The sequence below is a fragment of the Pleurodeles waltl genome, chromosome 3_1, assembly GCF_031143425.1.
Source record: "Pleurodeles waltl isolate 20211129_DDA chromosome 3_1, aPleWal1.hap1.20221129, whole genome shotgun sequence".
Lineage (NCBI taxonomy): Eukaryota > Metazoa > Chordata > Amphibia > Caudata > Salamandridae > Pleurodeles > Pleurodeles waltl.
The window spans coordinates 1,903,906,772-1,903,924,621 of NC_090440.1; positions in this window are offsets into that span (position 1 = coordinate 1,903,906,772).

The window sequence follows — 17,850 nt, forward strand, 5'->3', positions numbered from 1 at the left end:
TTATCATGGGCCTGCCCATGTAGGTAAGGATGCTATGGTGCATTTACCCTGGAGGCACGCACTGGCCATGACCCGCTCGATGTTAAAGTTACTTAGCTAGAATTTTCTGCAATGTACCGGCGGGACAGGAGATGATGAAAACAATTTGCTACAAATATGTTTAGAGTAGGCTAAATGTACTTTCCCAGGACTTGAACAATAGAGGCACTGACTGAAAAGGAACATGCATCAATTTCGAAACCTGAAGGGCCGGATGATGAGAACATCGCCTGGAGAACCAATCCACATGTTGTGAACAAGTTCATTTGAAAATTAGTAGATTCGGTAAATAAAAACTATAGGTTAAAGTCATATCTGCTGACTGACTGACCAATTAGCAATTAGGGGGATGTACTGGGAGACCCTAATAAAAAGTCATGACAAGGGGCTAAAATCGGAGATGCGGGGAGAGTTGTGGGAAGAGAATTGATGACGTCAGGAGACGCTGTCCGAGGTGCTGATATTGGGCTCATACTCTGATGAGCCTGATCCGTAGCTGACTACTTGATGACCTGAAGACGAAGACTGACTTGCTGCTGATCCATCCTGGATAGGTAGCTATGAACATTTTTATGCCTTTTCTTCTAGGTACCAACTGTGCTCATTATAGATAATTCTTCTTAGATAGATTTTTCCAAATTAATGTTTTCTCTAAAAGGTTTTCGCATGAAGTCCCAAATGCTGATGCTAATCTTGGTTAGGCAAGCTGTTAAGGGTGAAGCTGACAGTGACAAATGACTGACGAACTCACTCTGCTGAACTTTGCTATTAATGGTGGTATACTTAGCTTGTGAAATTGCATTGTCGTATATGTTCCTTTCAAGTGATGATGTTTTCTATTAACAGATTAATAAAGAAGATTTATCTCACAGATGCTTAGAGTTGTATTCGATAGGGAAATAAAAATAGTTAACTCCTTTCCGAGTTGTGGTTATTCATGAATAGATGGTTTAGAGCTGTTTTTCCATATAAGATGTTTATTGATTATTGATGTTGATTATTGATCCAATGGTCACTGCATGACTAGGATACTCCATGCGATTCAAAAGGTTCATCGGCCTATACGCGCCCCCTTGTAAGTTTACTTACTAATGACCAGTAAACTGGCTGGTTGCACCTCACACTAGACAGTGACACAAACGGAGCTGGGGTGTAGTCTGCATTTCCTGATGAGCCATCTGTGCTAGGAGAGAGGGGAGGAGTGGTCACTCACACCTGAAAGGGCTGTGCCTGCCCTCACACAATGCAGTCTCCAACCCCCTGGTGAGTGTCTGGGGCCTGGCCTGGGCAAGGCAGTATTTCACATTCAAAAGAGACTTTACTTTGAAGTAGGCCTACTTCAAAGGAGAAATTGGGTATAGGAAGGGCACCCAAAACCACAGACTTTAGAACACTTCTGGAAACCAAGAGGAACCTCTGCCTGGAGAAGAGCTGAAGAGCTGAGAAAGAAGAGCTGCCCTGCCTGTGACTGTACTTTGTGGAGCTATCCTGCAGTTGCTGCTTCTGCCAGAGTAAGAGGGCAAAGACTGGACTTTGTGTGCCTTCCTCTTGTGAAGATCTCCAAGGGCTTGATTTAGAGTTTGCCTCCTGTTGTTTGAAGTTTCAGGGACAGCAAAGACTTCTCTCTGCCAGCACCTGGAGTCTCTGGAGAGACTCCTACTCTGCCGTGTGGTGCCCATCCAATTCCTGGGACCCTGAAAGGAGAAGCTGGCAGCCTAAGAGGAAGAAATCCACGCACAGATCGCCGTGCGGGGAAAAGATTGACACAACTCCGATCTGCAACTGAAGAAACGACACGCCGCCGGCTCTGCAGCTGAAAATCGACGCTCACCGGAAACGCGACAGAAGAATCGATGCACAGAGCTGGAGGAACGACACGCAACATGGCTGACGGAGGCTGGGAGATCGCAACCCACACTGCGTGGTTTTCTGATCATCGCACGGCTGGATTTCTGACGCAAACACCGCTGCTGTGTAAAAACAAAGAAAGGCATGCCCAGACCCGAGAGTGCTGACTGGATCAATGCATCGCTCTCCTGCGGAGAGAAGAAATTACATGCCCCGACCTGACGAAAGGAGAAACGACGCAAGGTCTCGCTCGTGAGTGAAATCGACGCATCACAAGCCCTTTTTGATGCACACTCACCTGTGCGGGGTTATTTTTGGCACACCCAAGGTACATTTTCACGCTAACCGTGTTACTGTGTGCTTTAAACTACAGAAAGACTCTTTTTGTTTTTTAATTGTTAACTTGACTTGTGTATTGTGGATTTTTGTCGTTTTGGCCTTGTTTTGTTTAGATAAATATTTTCTATTTTTCTAAACTGGTGTTGTGTCATTTTGTAGTGTTTTCATTAAGTTACTGTGTGTGTTGGTACAAATACTTTACACCTGGACTCTGAGGTTAAGCCTACTGCTCTGCCAAGCTACCAAGGGGTTAAACAGGGGTTAGCTGAGGGTGATTCTCTTTTTCCCTGACTACAGTGAGGGCCCTTACTTGAACAGGGGGTAACCTGACTGTCAACCAGAGACCCTATTTCTAACAACATGGTTCTTGATTACTGCAAAGGACTGGCTGGTGTGGTGTATTCTGTATGTCATCAGGTTAGAAAGGCTACAGCTCGGCCTCAACAGGAGCAGGACCTTAGTCCTGGAGACTGGGTTGCGGTGAAGAAGGACGTTGACAAAATGTGTTTGGAGCCTCATGGAGAGGACCTTACCAGGTCATCTTGGTGACTACAACAGCAGTGAAGTGTGGAGGTCTGTCCAACTCATTGCATGCCACACATCCTCGCAGAGTCCCTTGTCTCCTTGATGATATAACAGCACCTCTCCCTGAAGTACTGGTGGTTACAGTGAGACAAAGGGAGTAGGTTAGTCAACCTGTTGGGGACCAGCAAAAGTCTATGACAGCACATGTTCGGCCTGAGGGAAGTCTGAATAAGTCGACAGTTGGGAGTCAGAACAAAGTTGTCTCATCCTAAAGTGATGACTGCACCAAATTCAGATCCTGGTGAAGGGCCTATTGCTGAAGTACAGCGAGTATTGCCTGGAGACCAGTGGCCAAGAGGACAGAGTTTGTGAGTGCCACACACTATCGCAGAAGAGACTGAGGAATTTGATCTAAGTGGCGGTGATGAAGAAGGGCAGATCAAAAAGAGCAAGTGTACCCTGTCGGAGGAATGCCTCATCTGAATGGACATATCTTACTGCCAATGACTGGGAGAGAAAATTTGGGGCATTTTGTTATAACAATTTGAATCCAACTGAGCCTCCTTGGACTGAACTTTGTGGCTGAACTGAGTTTTGAAAGTATATTGCCAATGAACAGACAGACATTTTATTCTGGATGTGATGATTAGTGAGTTTGAACTGTGCATTTCTTAGAGACATTTAAATAGACTTTGTAGGGAAGAAATAAGAGTTTCCAGGTCAGAGTCTGCAGAAGGAGTGTAGGGTTGTCGTTTAGAAGAACACGGAGTAGGGCTAAGAACGACTCATGAAGATCTTGTAAACAATCTACATTTCATAGCAAGGACATTTTTTGCCACTATTGCACAAGTGATGCTGTAGACCAATGCAAATATGGCTCTACCTGTTTACTAAACTGTTGACATGTTCTCACAAGGCCTTCAAGAAAAATGAAAATTGTGTCTACACTGTGTTGAATATATAGGTCATGAAAGAGAAGAGGTGCCGGTCTGATCGCATTCAAGCTGTCAGTAACTTATCTCACCCAGTCACTATTTCCCAAATACACACTCTTATTGGAATGGTAGGTTAATGCTGTGAATTAATTCTAGGATATGCTAATATTGTAAAACCCTTACAAGATTCTGTGAAAAACATGCTCCCAAATCTTTGCCTTTGTCTTTGGAAGCAGAACAAGCCTTTGCATCTCTGAAAAACATGTTGTCTTATGCTCCTGTCCTGGGCTTGCCAGATTATACCAAACATTTTAATTTGTACAGTTTTACTCTGAATTGTCATGAGAGAGAGGACTTTGGCTTGAGAGTGTTAAAGTAAAGAAACAAATTTGTTTCTATTTTTCTGCCTCCGATGCTGTCACAGAAGGGCTACCTCCATGCCAGCACACTGTAGAGGCACTACGCATCTCACTGGTGTGTGTAAAACTAATGTTTTTATTGTTATTAATGTTTCTCATACTGTGGTTTGTATGTTACTGCCCACAGAGTAAACACCTTTTAATGTCCACATTGTCATGCTACGAAATACTGTTGGTTTCTGCCTTGCATGTTATCTTGGTAAGATGCCCAGTACCAAACCCAGCCTTACTGTTCTTTATGTTGTTAGATCAAACACCACACACCCATCTCCTCACTTCTGCCTTCCTCACTAACCTTGCACAGATCTTATTGCTGCACCTCTAACTAATTCTAACCTTGTACATTATGTGCATGCCTTAGAAATGTTGAAAGCTAGTTGCAGGATATCAAGTGTGCACTTCGCAGAAAATATTTTTGAGTTGGTGTTTACTGCAAAAGCATTCTTCTCAATTTGCTGATTTATTTGCTGTTATTTTTAATATTTTGCAATTTTATATACGGCAGACATTGCCCAAAGGCATCAGAGCCCTTTACAACAGTAGGACGGTACATGAATTACAGTCAGTTGCAGTTACTGTGATTAAACTAATTAAACTCGGACATTTACAACAGTAGATGAATGCAGGAGTTACCACATAACACAATTACAGAAGTTGGTCAAAGGCCGTACACACATAAGGCATCAATTTAGATGATGAGGGTCAAATAACAAAGGAAGTTCAGATCCTGGTGGAGAGAGTACTTAATTATGGTTGAGGCTGATTAACCAAGATGTCTGTCAAATAGAAGGAGCTTGAGGTCCTTTTAGAAGGTGACTAGGCACGTGGTTAGGCAGATGGAGGGAGGCAGTGCATTCCAGATTCTTGTGGCATTACCAGAGAATGACTGGCTCAATTATCACTCTTGACTGAAGGTGGGGGGTTCCAGGAGCAGGAATTGGGCATTTCTGGAACCCCTTTTTGTTCCAGAAATGTTCAGTCTCTTGTTTAGATAGAAGGGTGAAGAGGAGTGCAACACCCTGTGGGTAATGCAGGAGGTTTTGAATTAGGCCCGAACTTCAATGAGAAGTCATTGGAGGGTTAAAAGGACAGGGGAAATGTGGTCACATTTCTTGAGACCTAAAATGAAGCACGCTGCATGTAGTGTTGCACGTAGTGGGCCTAGGTGAGCTTTGGGAATGCCTGACAGAAGAGTAATTCCATTAGCTAGTCTGGAGAGAACAAGAAGCTGCACCACTGTTTTGAGGTTTTGTTCCGGGATCACTTGTCAGAAACTCCAAATCTGCCTAAGTTGGCATCATGTGCTTTTGGTCATGGCTGTGAAGATTGAGATGATTGTGAAGGGTGATACCAACTGATCTGGCACTCTGGACAGTGGCAGGGCAGCCATCCAGTGTGATAAGATTAGCCATACGTTCTTGTACTGGAGTTTTTGTTTTCAGAGGCGAAATTAAAAAAAAATCTGTTTTAGTTGGGTTGAGTTGTAAATGGTGTTTAGACATCCAGGCCCTCATTAGGAGATTGACAGGTGAAAAAGGCCACCCGCCAAACTCCCGCAGGTCAGGAGACCGCCAGTGTGGTCTCTTTCCCGTTGGCCCTATTATGTGTTTCCCGCAGGGCCAGGGGGCAGAAACAAAGTCTCTGCCCACTGGCCCAATGGGAAACGCACAACAACATTGACACCGGCTCACAATAGAGCCAGTGGCAATGCTGTTGTGTCGGGTGAACCAGCACAAGTCGCGCAAATCAGTGTCTGCAGAGTAGACGGGGCACTGACCGTGCCCCCTGGGGCCACCCCACCCTGTCTCCGCTAGCATTTACATGGTTGTGAAACTGTCATGTAAACACCAGTGGAGAGAGGGGTCATAATCTCCAGGGCAGTGCTGCCTGCAGCGCTGCCCTGGCGGATTGTGACCGTCAGCACTTTTGCCACGGTTGTAATGTTGTGGTCAGACCACCATTTTGGCGGTGGTCCGACAGCAACCGTGACCCCGGCAGTCTGGTGACCGCCAGGGTCATAATGAGGCCCCCAGTTTTGAATCTTACCGATGCTTATATAAGCGTGTTACCCATGCTTGTATATTATCTAGTCGGAAAAGTGTCACCATGTTCACTGATTCAAAATACACCTTCAAAATTGCTCCCAACATTAGAAACCTATTCTTACAAAGAGGTGTTCTTACTTCTGTTGCTACTCCTATTAGGAATGGATCCTGGGGGCATGGCCAAGACACATTTTGCCTGAGCTCTGATTCCAGGGCTCCCACTTGGCTGATATGTGCACCAAATTTCCTGGCGTTAGAGAAGAACAGAGTGCTAGGTCTCTCTCAGCACTGGCTACACCAGTCTATAGCGACATACAAAGTAAATTATCTAACTTTAAAGAAGAAAGAAAGTAGGGAAGGATTGATGAGACCTGTGTTGAAATGGCTGCTGTCCTCAAAGAGATGCAGTGAGGAAGGAGCTGAGGGAGGGACCCTGCAACCAGTGGATCTCATTTTGAGTGGGTCCACTGATCTCATCTGATAATGAGAGCACTGAAGATAGCAAGTTTCGTCCTCCCAGGTGGACCAAATATATTCTATAATTGAGTGCAGACCCTTGCCTAATGATCTCAGCCTGCACAGCAGCTAGACCACAACTGTGATCAAGACAAGCCGATGGGCCCTGAACTGCTTAGATTGTCTCACAGAAATGTACACAAATGACATACTTAGTTACAGTGCCGAAGGCCTCTCATTACTTGGGTTGCCTGTAATTTCCAAAAGCGACCGATTGGATAACTTCTACATGACACCACTCGCAGACATTGTGAGATCACACAATATCAACATCATCTCCTATGCTGACGACACACAGCTCATCTTCTTGCTCTCAACAGACCCCACCAAGACGAAGACCATCTTCCACAACTGTATGAAGAATGTATCTGCCTGGATGAAGGACAACTGTCTGAAGCTCAACACAGACAAAACAGAGGCTCTGATCTTCATCAGACACTCAACCCTCTGGAACTCCTGGTGGCGAGCAGACCTCGGACCCACCCCCACAACGAAAGATCATACCCGCAACCTCTGCATCATTCTCAACAACAAACTCTCCATGAAATGCCAGATCAATGTCGTTTCCTCAGCCTGCTTCCACACGCTCTGCATGCTCCACAAGAAATTTAAGTGGCTCTCACTCACCACGAGGAAGACAGTGATGCAGGCCCTCATCACCCGCCGACCGTACTACAGCAATACACTCTATGCAGGCACCACTACCAAAGTCATGCAAAGGCTTCAGATGATCCAGAACGCAGCTGCCAGAATGATTCTCAACCTGCCCAAGAGAACCCACATCACCCAGTAGCAAAATGACCTCCCTCAATCCAGAAAAGATGCCACTTCAAGTTCCTGACTCATGCCTACAAGGCCTCCCTAACCAAGGACCGCCTACCTCAACCACCTCCTTCAACTCGACTAACCGACCAGAAACCTCCACTCTGCACACATCGCTCTCGCAAAGATACCATACATACGCTGCTGCTGCACCAGAGGTCGCACCTTCTTCCACCTCGCCGCCAAAGCCTGGAACGCCCCCTACCTCCACACCACACCCTCGCTGACCCACTTCAGAAAGGGACTGAAAACCTGGCTTTTTTAACAAACACCTGCAGCAAGAGCCTGGATATCCACTCGGGTGAAAACTGCGCTATATAAATAACGCCTGATTGACTGATTGAAAGAGTACATGGCATCCACCTACACTGGGCTAAGTTAACTAGCCCTCAAGATACACAGCACAAAACTGATCTGCTGCAAACATCCATACGTGACATGCTATAACCACAACACAGACAAAAATGCTAACCAGAAGACTCTTGACTCCTCAAAGTTCAACGATCCGGTAGAAACAGAGTACCCTGCAACTCGAATCCTTGCTACAAATGGCAATATTCAAAATTGCTTCAAGAATTTCGCAAAGAGATCTGTTCTTGGACAGAAGACATCAGCAAGGCACTTTCTGACTTGGATCATCACATCCAAATAACTGACTCATGCTTAGACCAGGTCGAAACCGATATTGCCCCTATCTCCTACAAATAAAATGGAATGCTACAGATGCTGTCCATTTTAGAATCAGACCAAAAAGTGCCGGCCAATAAAATGGATGACATTGAAAATCACTTGACGAGAAATAATATCCTAATCAGAGGCATCTCACCAGCTATCGCCAACAAGGATCGTGAAAATCACGTGCCAGAACTCTTTCAACAGCTATTGCAGAACTCAGCCCCATAGCTCCTGTAGTTGAATGGCACCCATTGTGTCTTCTCTTCAACAAAAACAAATTAGGTCCTGATGTAGGCACTAAAGTTCAATTTGTAAAGGAAAAGAGGTAGTTATGGTGGCAGCTTGAAAACAGGAACCACTGGTTTTCAGGAGTGACACATTGATACTTTTTCAAGATGTTTCCACAAACATTCTTGCAGGAGCAGTGACTTTAAATACGTAACCACCTTTTTGAGACAGCATTGCATCCCCTACTTCTGTGGGTTCTGTTTATATTTATAGAGAAAGAGGAACAACTGGCATCAATGGAAGAGGACTGAATGGGCTTTGAACATCTTAAGCTCTATCAACCAGTTTTCTTGAGCATTCGAGTGTTTTGTGCAGTCAATATGTTTTCCTCCTGCTCAATGCCATTTGGACACTATTTCATATTACTGAGCGTTTCAGTCACACATAGCCCATTTAAAACATACTGTTCTCCCAAACCCTTGAGATGGATATGAAGCCTGATATCTGGCAGGGGCTCAATGCTCTCCCTCGGGGCTAGCCCCTCTTTATGACTCTAATCAACAAAAAGTCATTAACTGCACCTCCAAGGAAAGTTCACCTGGGTAACATTGGTTTGTTAACTGAACATTCTATGATATTGCTGTTGATTGTGTTTTGGTCGAGTTACCATTTTGTTACTTACTATGCACTGCATGTATTCCACATTTTGGGGAATATATATCAGGCTCGAACACATATCACAAAAAAAACGAACCAAGCTCAACTGGAACAATTTCTGGAAGGGCACGTTACAGGCTTTGACATGGGTGTGACATGACAATGTTGACACTGATTATCCTGAACGTGCAGGGCCTTAATTAGGTGATTAAGTAGGTATACCTAGTGTACGGCTACCTGGTGTCTTGATACACTAACCCTTAGGACAACCCCATATCCAGACACCTACTCATACTGTGTGGGGACCTTGGCCTCACCTATTAGCCACACCCGGTGCCTCTGGAGTTGGACCATCACATAAGGGATACTGCTATTCCTCAAAATGTAGGCGTCATGCACAGAGCCAGGATACTTGGCATTCACATGAGAGATGTACTGGTCCGCCAAACACACCATCTGCACATTCATCGAATGGTAGCTTTTTCTATTTCTGTACACTTGTTCATTTTTGTGGGGGGGGACAAATGCCACATCTGTACCATCAATCGCACCAATGATGTTGGGGATATGTCCCAGGGCATAAAAGTCAGCCTTCACTGTGGGCAAATCCTCCACCTGGGGAAATACGATGTAGCTGCGCATGTGCTTCAGTAGGGCAGACAACACTCTAATCAACACGTTAGAAAACATTGGCTGAGACATCCCTGATGCCATGGCCATTGTTGTTTGAAAGGAGGCACTTGCCAGGAAATGGAGCACTGACAGGACCTGCACTAGAGGGGGGATTCCTGTGGGATGGCGGATAGATGACATCAGGTCTGGCTCCAATTGGGCACACAGGTCTTGGATTGTGGCATGATCAAGTCTGTAGGTGATTATGATGTGTCTGTCTTCCATTGTCGACAGGTCCACCAGGGGTCTGTACACCGGAGGATGCCGCCATCTCATCATCTGCCCCAGTGTTTGTGGCCGATGGAGGAGATCGGTGAGCTGAGGGTTATTTACCAAATAGGTTGCACAAGTGTGTCTGTAGTAATGTTAGTAAATCCGTGTGTAACGTAGTTAGTCCATATATGTGCCAAAATGTGCTGTGACGCAGTTATGTTCCATGGCATGTGCCCCCCTGAAATGGCGGCTGCCTGACTTGTGAGGAGGGACAAGGGGAAATGAGGTAACTGCGGTGGCGTTTTGCTGCGTCGCGGCAGGCGGTCGAAGACCGCCGCGTAAGTAAGCATTGGTTATCATTGGGCCCTATGGTTCCAGGAGCTAATGGCGATGTACGCCAGCGGTGACGGTACGCACCACCGCGGACGTGACTGACATTTTCTATCTGTTCACTTACTTGATACCTGACCTTCAACAGGAGAGGACCTACACTGCAAGTGTTGCTGTGACCTCAGTCTGGAAGCGACAATAGCTCGAGTGTCTGGGGAAGGGCCCCTGCCTTCACCGCGGAGGAGTTGGACAAACTGGTGTATGAGGTCCTCCTCCCAGTACACGCTACTCTACGGTCCTCCAGACAAACAGGTGAGTACACTGTGAGCATGATGCGTGGGCAATGCCTGTTTAGAGTGGTGTGGATGGAAGATACATGTTGGGGGGGCTGAGGGCTGCATGTGAGGATGGTCAGTGTATGTGCGCCAGGGCATGGTTGGGAACTGGTGGGCAATGAGTCTGACGGTCCGGACGGGTGAGTAATTTCCTTTCCTTCTGTACCTTTCCTCTCTGTCAGCGCCCACCAGAAGAAGGGTATTTGGCGTGCCATCGCCAAGGAAGTGCGGACCCTGGGGGTCTATCATAGTCGGAGCACCCACTGCCGCAAGAGATGAGAAGACTTGCCCTGCTGGAGCAAGAAGACGGCGTGAAAGGGGTACCCGTCGCACCATGACCCCCCTGATGTTCCGCCTCCTGGTGGTGGCATATCCAGAGTTGGATGGGCGCTTGAGGGCATCACAGCAGCCACAAGGGGGTGAGTACAGTGTCATAAAGCTCACTCTGTGTGGTTTAGGAAGTATCTGGGTGGGGGATGTGGGCTGTGGGTGCCCCCAGGCCAGGGCGAACATGGCAGTGTAGGTACCTTGTTGGGCAGGCTCTGAAGCAGTCCAACCCCAATAGGCATCTACTACTGGGCAGGCTCCTGTGGGTTTCAGGTGTGCAGCTAATGGTGTTAGGCATTGTACCCCATGGGCTGGTGACATTCCTACTAAGTGGTAGTGCAGAGCCTAGTGCATAGGGCGGCTCCCTGTGTGTTGTGTCCGCCAACGGTAGTGGTGTTGCTGGCACTGACTATGTGTGTTCTCTGTCTTTCCCCCCCTTCTTGTTTTGTCACCCTGTCCTTGTGTGCATTAGCATCATCTGGCGGAGGAGCAGAGGCACCGGCAACGGAGGGAGCTGCATCCCACATGGCCCAGGAGGGTGAATCCACGGAGGGTGAAGGCACCAGTGGGATGGACGGCGAGGGGAGCTCCACGACGGGGACAGGAGGGGATACCAGCGACAGTGACAGCGACTCCTCCTCTGATGGAAGCTCCCTAGTGGTGGTGGACACCTCTGTGCCCACCTCAACAACAGGTACAGCTGCCACCCCCCCTACCAGCACCGCCCTCCCAGCAGCCCCTCAGCGAGTTTCCCGTGCCCGATCACCCAGGAGGATGGGCATCTCCTTCGTCCCAGGAACCTCAGGCCCTGCCCCAGTCAGCCCTGCTGCCCTCAGTGAGGAGGCTATTGACCTCCTAAGATCCCTCACTGTTGGGCAGTCAACCATTCTGAATGCCATCCATGGTGTTGAGAGGCATTTGCAACAAACAAATGCATACCTGGAGGGCATTCATTCTGGCATGGCGGCCCAACAGAGAGCATTTCAGGCTCTGGCCTCAGCACTGATGGCAGCCATTGTCCCTGTGTCCAGCCTCCCCCCTCCAACTTCCACTACCCTGACCCAATCCCCTCTACCTCAGCCTATCACAAGCACACCATCAGGCCAGCATGCACACACATCAAGACACAAAAGTGGCTCAGGAAAACATAAGCACCACACATCCCACAGGCACTCACACAAGCACCATACCCATGCACACATACCAACATCCACTTCCTCCACAGTGTCCCCCTCCTCCATGTCCTCCACCTCCATCCCAGTCTCGTCTCCACTCACACCTGCATGCACTACATCATCAGCCACTGCCTCCATCACCCCCCTCCTTGGCAGGATGAAGCACACTGGGCACCAAGCCACCTCCAGAACCAGTGGAGAAATGCATCCACTCACCCAATCCTTGGCAGGATGAAGCACACTGGGCACAAAGTCCCCTCCAGAGCATGTGGGTAAACCACCCACTTGATAGATTTGAGAGACTGTGGCTTTGCACTCCCCAGGACCAAGCAGTGGGCAAGCCACCCACTTGAGAGACTATGGCTTTGCACTCCCCAGGACCAAGCAGTGGGCAAGCCACCCACTTGAGAGACTGTGGCTTTGCACTCCCCAGGACCAAGCAGTGGGCAACCCACCCACTTGAGAGACTTGAAAGACTGTGGCTTTGCACTTCCCAGCACCAAGCAGTGGGCATGGAGCCCCCTCGAGGAGCAGTGGCATCGTACCATCAAACGGCTGAGGTGCCCCCCATCCCCTTCCCCCTGAGGTGCCTGTTTTTTTTTCGACCTAATGCCCCTGCAGTGTTCTCTCCATTTTGAGGCAGGTGTCATGTGTGGGCTTTGCCCATGCTTTTTGGGACCACTGGGTCCACGGACATTTACAAGGGACAGTTACGGACTTGTGTACTTGATGTAAATAGTTGTGTATACTGATTATTTGCTTTTCTCTTGATCTATCTGATTGTTCCAATATAACACTAGTTAACCTCATTTTGTTTTGTCCTTGTGTTCTTCTAGGGGGTGACGGGGTGTATCTGTGATGTTGTTGGATATGTGTGTGTGTATGTTGTTGTGGGTGAGGGTGGGAGTGTTGCGTGCCGCGTGTGTGTGTCGCTCTCTTTTCCTTCCTCCCCTTCCCTGTGTGCTATGTGCAGTACTCACCGTCATCGCCGCCGCTGCCACCTTCTTTCTACTTCGTGGTGTATTAGTAGATACACCAACATAAGTAGGATCTGAAATTCGGTCTCCATGGCATCCTGGTTATTCGTGGAATGTCGATAGGTGAGTGGTTCCCCTTCATTGTTCAGTGTCTGCCGTGCTTTTGATGGCGTTGGTACCGTCCCGGAAAAGCTGGCGGATTGGTGCCTTGTAATGGTGTAGGCAGTACATTGTCTTCCGCCTGTCTGTTGGCAGTGACCGCTGCGGTGTTTGTTGCTACCGCCGTGGCGGTCGGAGTGTTTAAGTGGCTGTCTATGTTGGCGGTTTCCGTCATGGTCGTGATCCCATTTTTTTTAACGCCGGCCTGTTGGCGGTATTACCGCCACTTTAACACCGACCCCCAGGGTTGTAATGAGGGCCTAAATGCCAAGATACGGAAAGAAAGAAATGTTGGTCTCCGTTTAAAGAGAGAGAACTCACTGCTTACCTACTTCTCTCTTTATGCACCTAAAATGAAAAAGAAATGTTTTATGCAGAATTTATGCCGAGGGCTCCCCATTTTTCTAAAGGATGCACAATATTAGGAGGGGATTTTATTGTTTTCCTCAACACAAAAGAGGCTGAGTCACCAATAAGTCATACAGCCCAACACCTCCAGCTTCCCTTCTCCAGATCATAGCAGATTTAGATTTAGTGGAGGTCTGATGGCACCAACATTGAGGGGACAAAGATTGTATCTTTTTTTACATGTGCACAAATCTTACACTTGTATTGACTTTTTCCTTATATTACAAGACTTGCTATCTGCGACCGTATCAACAGGCATTGACCCAAAGAGCCTTTTGGATCATGCAGCGGTACGGATGGGCTTAGACCCAGCTATACAATTGCCACCCCCTGACATGCCATTGGTGATACATGAAGTAGGCCTGAGGGACTCAGTTGTGAGGTGAAGAATTCAAGAAGCTCTAACCCTTTGGAGCACCATCTGGGACGCAGCCAAAGTAGTAATAGGGGATGAGCTTATATCCCATACATCACAATTCGAACAACCAGGGAAACAAAGGGAGCAAGAGTTAGAGGAAGAATTAAAACAAACAAGAAACTGAGCCTCAGCACGATAACTTGCAGAGGACATAATAAGTTCTGCCCAAGTTAAGGGTGGAATTGGAACAATTTGTGATGTGTGAAGCAGCAAAAAAAATATCTCTTGTATATGCATCAGACATATTATGAAAAAAAGACAACAAAGCCAACCGGTTGCTCACCTTCAATCTAAAACAGATACGGACAAAGAACTTTGGGCCATATGTCCTAAAGCATTTTCCCATAGACACAGAATGGGTCAAATCCTTTGGTACATCTGGCCCTTTATCCCTGAAATCAAAGATAGCGTAGGCACAATTCACACCAAACCACACGATATTCTGAATATGTTCACTGACTTCTGTTGCTCCCTATTTACTGAACCGGGCATTCAGACAGAGGCTCAAGATAACTACCTATAGCAGTTTACTTGTTCATTACAAAGAGACAAGTGATTCTCATTAGAAGAGGATATAACAAGAGAAGAATTGCAGGAGGTGGTTTCTTGGTCTCTTTCTGTACGGTGTACGCACTTTCCTTGCTGACAGCTTAGCAAAGGTTTACATCCTCATTCTAACTGTAGGCATAGTGACAAATTCTATGATAGAATCACAACTCATGCTCCTATTAAAGCCGAGAAGGACCCACTGGCCTATTCTTCTTACAGATCTATAGCCCTACTTAACATGGATATGAAGATTTTTACATCTATCCTCCTCTCTCCTCTGCATACAATACGGCCCCCACTGAGCTCCTCACAACATTGCAGTTTTATAGAGAACAGCCATGCAAGGGATAATACAAGACTAGCAGTTACCCTGATAGAGGTCGCAGAATGCACAAAACCATCAATGGTCATACTCTCGCTGGACGCGGAAAAGGCTTCAATAGGCTTAAATGGTCCTTTCTACTCAAACTCTTAGAGAAAGCACCATAGGTCCCAAAATAAAAAAGTATTTTTCTAGACAAATATAAAAACCTGAGGCAAGTATTAAAGTGCACGGAGAATTCTCTGCTTGACTACCTCTGCTGAGGGGCACTCATTAGGAATGCCCTTGTCACCACTACTGTTTGTTCTTTCCATAAACCCCTCATTCAGAAAATTCTAAATAACCACACAATAAAAGGTTTGCCAGTGGCCAATCAAGAACTTAAATCAGCACTCTCTGCAGACGATATCCTTTGTTTTTATCTGATCCCACCCCCTCCAAGTCATTCATAACATTTCTGCTCCTTAATGTGCAGCATCCTCTGTTGAAAATACCCAGGAATTGGCTGATACGCACTCCAACTTCTTGGAAGAAAAGATTTCTATGATCATCGACTTTATAACTCCTTTCAGTGACATTCCATCTGCGTTGGAGGCTGATTTAGCGACCACGCTTAGCAAGATAGGGCAGGTTGCAGATTTCCCTGACCGACAATCTAGACTGGATCCCGCATCTGGACCACTGGAAGCCACAGTGTTTTCAAAAAGCTCTCAGCAGTACTAGCTCAATGTACTAAAGACACCCAGTGCCGATCCCTCCATCCTTCTTCTGTCTTATATCCTTATTACCATTTGTTGTTGAGATCCTGGAGAAAAATATCAAACACTGCCTCTCCAGGCACTTGACAGAATGCCAGATTGTAGATCATCTCCAGTCTGGCTTCAGCCCTGAATACAGTATGGAAACGGCCCTGTTAGCCATAGTGGATAACCTTCAAATGCCGGCGGAAACATCCGAGCCTTAGGCTCTGGCGCTTTTAGACCTCTCCACAGCGTACGATATGGTATCTCACACCATTCTACTTACCTGGCTCCAAGGGATTAGTATCGGAGGGTAGTCACTTGGCTGGTGCAGATCCTGTCGCATTGGGAGATCGCAGGCTGTCTATTTACCTCCTCAGATGTACAGGTACTGTTGCTATGGGTCCGCATTAAGTACAACACTTTTTGACATCAACATACATCAATTGATCAAGCTAGTTAGATCATTTGGCCTCCACTGTATGAATGATGTGGATGATATTAAACTGATCATCACCCAGGATAGAACCAGCATCAACTCCTTTGGCCTTTTACACCTGTGTATGATTGCAGTGTCAACCTGGCTACAACAGAATTCTTTGAAGCTTAACTCGGACAAGATGGAGCTTCTTTGGATCAAACACTCGTATATCGCTAGCCCTTCACAACTGGACTTATGACCACCTTCCTGGCATGTTTGGCCTATCCCAGCTGTGAAAGTAAAAAAAAATCCTGGTGTATACTTTGAGTCTGAATTTTCTTTATTGGAGTAGTTCAACCATACTGTGTCTCTCTGCTTTTTTCTCTTGAAAGTCAGCAGGAATTTTTTTTGCCATTTCTCCCAAAGAATGTTCCTCTGTATGTTTATCCAGCCTACAATCTTGAGCAGCTTGGACTACTGCAGTTGCCCATTTTGGGCATGGACGCAGGCCTTCTGAGGAAGTTGCATGGGGTCCAGAATGAAGCAGTTGGACTGGCCCTATGTATCCATTGACTCCCAGCTGTAAAAAGGGTTGTGTTCAAGTCCTTGCGCCATTTCTTTACAGGTGTTCATCACACTTAGCCCAATTATGTATTGCAAATAATCACAAACTATACTACGTGTCGTTCCTCTGAGGCCCAGCTGCTCACTGTCCCTAGAGTTAAGCAGTCACTGTCAAGTGGCAAATCCTTCTGGGTCAGGGCGGCGAAACTGTGGAATGTGCTCCCCTTAAAATTCCACAAGATCCCCACCTTACTTAAATGTCAGGAAAGCCTTAAAAACCTACCTTTTCTGGGGTTTCGACATTCCCGTCGGTTTCCTTCTAGGAGTCTTAATGCGTAATCTTTCCGCACCAGGACATCTCAAAATATTAGGTGCACTTTAGAAATTATATGACAAGACCGGAGGCTCCTATTATGCTTATCTTTTCTTGTTTAATCAAATAGCAGCTGCAGTCATGACATTCCCATGAGGCTAGAGAAAGTGGCCAATGGGAAGAAAGAAGTAGTCACAATGATGCACCAATCACTAACAGGCTGCCCATATAATACTTATCTTGACTGAGAACAGCCCTCTTTTCTTGCTGCTCGCAGTCAAGATAAGTATTATAATTCGTTATATTTTTACTGTACTTATTTGGCACTAAGCATATTGTTTTCAAGTTGCTGCCTTGCGCATAGCTCTTTTGCACTTCCGTTCCCTCAGTCGGCTTGTAGCCGCACGGCTTTCTCGCGGTGCGCACGCCCCTAGCATACTTTGTTTGTTTTTTCTCTTCAGCACGACCGCCATTGTCCTTTGACGGTCGCGGTGAATTAACAGCAACTCCTCACTCCGCTCACCAATTTACGTGCAACTAAGTGTGTTTTCTCCTTTTAACTGCCTTTGGCTTCATTACTTTCCGACAGCTCTCCACTCCCCAGCCTTCATCACTTTATGGTTTCCCCGCCCCTAGGCGGAGCCTTGTTCCTCTCTGACTTCGGTGAAAGAAAATTAACCCCTTCTTCACCGTTTGTTGGTCCCTTTACTTCCCTCAGCTCACAATTTCAGTACAATGAACAGCTCCCCTATTTCTCACAATGCCATTGAGGAGGAGGAGATTATTAAAGAAAATTGTAATTATTTAATTCAATCCACAGTTGAGCAAGCAGTCTCTGCTTCTTTGGACAAGTTGTCAAAAACTCTTTAAAACTCTTGA